This window comes from Macaca mulatta, chromosome 4 (genome assembly GCF_049350105.2).
Source record: "Macaca mulatta isolate MMU2019108-1 chromosome 4, T2T-MMU8v2.0, whole genome shotgun sequence".
Classification (NCBI taxonomy): domain Eukaryota; kingdom Metazoa; phylum Chordata; class Mammalia; order Primates; family Cercopithecidae; genus Macaca; species Macaca mulatta.
The window spans coordinates 26,557,819-26,561,843 of record NC_133409.1 but is presented as its reverse complement, the minus strand read 5'-3'; the positions used below and the strand labels follow the sequence as shown (position 1 = coordinate 26,561,843).

Here is a 4,025-nt window from a genome sequence, read left to right as displayed (position 1 = left end):
CTCCGCTCTGAAGGCAGTATCAGGTCACAGAGAACTTGTTTGAAGACATTTGGTTTCAGCTACCAAATTGAGTGAAGGGACACAACCTGAGTGATCAGGTTAGATAATCACCTTGACAAGCACTTGCACACATACCCTCAAGTCAACATGATGGAGGCTGGAGATAAGTAGAAGCAGTAAAGAAAGATATTCCATTTTGCTGACTTAAGCAAGTCAGATACTAAATAGAAAAAACATGCGGTAAGGAGCAGATAATCTCATGGGGATTGGGAAGATAATAAATGCAGGTTTGGATAAATTGAAGTTGAGATTCCTTGTGAGCCAGCAAACTGGATGTATAAATCACTCTATTAGGTTTATATAACTGGAGATCAGGACAAAGATTTGCACTAGAAATTTTTAGTTGAGAGGTTTCACAATGTAAATAATCTCTTGGCCTTTTAGCCAAGATCAAATGTGGTATCTGTTCCTAACAGGTTAAAATCTGATACGTCCTCTATTCAAGGTCAATATATTCAATGTATTTTTGAGCAGGGAGATGGAATAGAAGCTTGCACAATCCATTCCATACATCTACCTGGTATTGCAGTACCTCCAAGAATGGTACACCACACACACACACACAAATAGATAATATAGAAGCTGTAAGAGGAGATAAAGATTACTTAGTTTACATAGTTTCTTATAAAAAGTGTTACATGTTATCCAAGTAATTCATATATATGCTTCACTTTTTTTTTTTTTTTTTTGGAGATAGGGTCTTGCTGTGTTGCCCAGGCTGGAGTGCAGTGGCATGATCACAGCTCACTGCAACCTTGACATCCCAGGCTCAAGCAATTCTTTCACTTCAGGCTGGCTAAGTAGCTGGGATCACAGGTACACACCAGTATGCCTGGCTAATTTTTGTATTTTTTTGTAGAGACAAGCTTTTACTATATTGCCCAGACTGGTCTCTAACTCCCGGGCTCAGCAATCTACCTGCCTCAGCCCCCCAAAATGCTATGGTTACAGGTGTGAACCACCTAGCCCATCCAGCTTCACTCTTATTGTTGTATGCAATTTTTACTATCATGCAAATAACCTCAGGTAAATAAAACTAATAGATCACCTTAGAAAATTACACAATTAGTGTGGGGAAAAAAAAAAGTTTACTTGGGCCGGGCGCGGTGGCTCAAGCCTGTAATCCCAGCACTTTGGGAGGCCGAGACGGGCGGATCATGAGGTCAGGAGATCGAGACCATCCTGGCTAACACGGTGAAACCCCGTCTCTACTAAAAATACAAGAAAAAATTAGCCGGGCGAGGTGGCGGGCGCCTGTAGTCCCAGCTACTCGGGAGGCTGAGGCAGGAGAATGGCGTGAACCCAGGGGAGCGGAGCTTGCAGTGAGCCGAGATCGCGCCACTGCACTCCAGCCTGGGGCACAGAGCGAGACTCCGCGTCAAAAAAAAAAAAAAAAAAAAAAAAGTTTACTTGGAGACAATGGGATAGAATACGGAGTTGAAGGAGGCCGAAACCACAGCCCTGATGGAAAGTCAACTTTCTGTGAATGGATAGAAAAGCAGAAGTCAACAAAAAATACTGAAGTAGCCTGAGAATTAAGAGGAAGATCACAAGAGTGCATTTGCTTAGAAATCAATGACACAGGATGTTTTTTAGAAGAAAGTAGTGATCAAAGGTGAAAAAATCTTTCCAGGGATCATGTAAGTCAGTCAGGGGCTTATCTAAGAGCATGAATGCCATTTGCAATCTTCATGAAAACAGTTTTAGGGCAGTGGTTAAGAAAGAAGCAGATAGTGGGACTTTTTAATTTTTATTTATTTGTTTATTTATTTTTTTGAGACAGAGTCTCGCTCTATCGGCCAGGTTGGAGTGCAGTGGTATGATCTTGGCTCACTGCAACCTGTGCCTCCCAGGTTCAAGCGATTCTCCTGCCTCACCCTCCTGAGTAGCTGGGATTACAGGCGCGCCACCATGTCTGGCTAATTTTTGTATTTTTGGTAGAGATGGGGTTTCACCATCTTGGCGAGGCTGGTCTTGAACTCCTGACCTCAGATGATCCACCCGCCTCAGCCTCCCAAAGTGCTGGGATTACAGTTGTGAGCCACCATGCTCAGTCGAGATGGTGGAACTTTAAGAAAGGTTAAGAAGCAGAGACAAAAATAATCAGTAACTTGTTCAATCACTTGGGCTTTAAAAGCAAAAGAGAGGTCAGTAGCTAAAAAAGAGACATGAAACCCAGGGAGAACCATTTGTTTGGTATCTTATTTTATATATATATATAAATATATATATTTTGAGACGGAATCTTGCTCTGTCTCTCAGGCTGGAGTGCAGTGGCGTGATCTCCGCTCACTGCAAGCTCCGTCGCCTCCCGGGTTCACGCCATTCTCCTGCCTCAGCCTCCCGAGAAGCTGGGACTACAGGCGCCCAGCACCACGCCTGGCTAATTTTTTTGTATTTTTAGTAGAGACGGGGTTTCACCGTGTTCGCCAGGATGGTCTCGATCTCCTGACCTTGCGATCCGCCCGCCTCGGCCTCCCAAAGTGCTGGGATTACAGGCATGAACCACTGCGCCCGGCCCTTATTTTTTTAAATTTTAGTATTATGCACTTGAATTCAATGAGTGAGAAAGAGCAAGTAAAATGGGAGAGACTGGAAACTGAAAAAAAAAGGGAGGATAATTCTCAAACCCAGTACAGAGACAGGGAGAGTAGCCTCAGAGAAGAGAGGGCAAACCTTTTCCATTAAAACGGGAGGAAAGGCAGAAAGGTAGTATTGCAGAGTAGTGTGCAAATTTCGTGCTGGAATATTGAGGAAGTTTCTATCTGAGAGTTTCTCTTTTCTCTATGAGGATCCACTGAAGAAAAGGGTATGAGAGGTAGAGGAAATACAGCTGAAGTCAGATATTTGAGGGAAATTAATTAGTCTTGAAATCACCACAATGAAGAGCAGAAGGATAAACTTACTTGGGAAAAAGAAAACATTGTCCAGCAGTGTTCATGGTCCAAGTGAAGTGGTTAACTACAAATTTAACAAGTAGCAATTATCCTGGACTTTTCTTGGTTTTGTTTTAATTTTCTATAGCAGTACTCAAAAGTCACAAAGAAATGTGAAGAATAGAGGTTCATTATTTTCTCCAACCTAAGACCTAGATGTGAAGAGTTAAGGTCTGGTTTACTTCCATTAGACCAATTCTAAAATCATCCTCATGAGTAATTGATTACTCCAACAGGGCAAATACATTTTTGTTTTCTTTTAATGATTTATCTCAATTTAATCAAGTTGCTTCTTCTTGAGGCAGGGTCAGGTCATGGAGGTCTTATCACAAGATGTGTGGTCTCAGATACCAAATGGGTTGAAGGGACAAGACATGAATAACCAAGTCAAACTCCTCACTCCCAATTTTAGGGGAACTGAGACACAACAGCATACGTACAGAGTTCATCACCAGTTATTGAAGAATAAAAGGAACCATTTCTTCAAAGTAATGCAGTAATAAGAATAATTATATATTTTACCTGTAAAACAAAGACTGAGAACAAGGATCTAAGCTCACTTAATATGACATTATTGCCAAGTTTTTAAAAATTCAAACTACTTAAGGGTTATTGGTCTGAGAGGTTGAATTTACAGATAGGAATTAAATGGCCTCAACTGTGTGGACTGAAGGGTTGCAGAGTCAGGCAGATTACAAAATGAGGCTTTGAAATCTTAGAAGAGCTCTCTATTCCCTAATCACATACTCAGAGCATTTGTGCGGTATCACCAAAATGACGGGTGCTGTAAATACTATATGGGAATTAAAAGGAAATACTATGATCATGAGAGGGTAAATTAAGATGGAATGGAGAAAGAGGAACACAGAAGAATGACAACAGAACCAGAGTGAAAGAAAGGTCAAAAGTTCCACAAATTTTCAAAAGAAAATTTCATATGTGAATAAAAACAGACTAAAAGGACAGAAAAATGTAGAAATGCTAGTGGCATTTCTTCTCTTTTCTTAAATATTAATATATTATTGATAC

General features: G+C 40.9%; 1 non-coding gene across 1 annotated transcript; it reads left to right on the top strand.

The window, feature by feature from the left end:
* The first annotated feature begins 424 nt into the window (after window positions 1-424).
* LOC114677939 (U2 spliceosomal RNA) lies at window positions 425-614 on the top strand. The gene has a single exon (XR_003729352.2). It is a non-coding gene; the product is annotated as a U2 spliceosomal RNA (small nuclear RNA).
* Window positions 615-4,025: the final 3,411 nt, after the last annotated feature.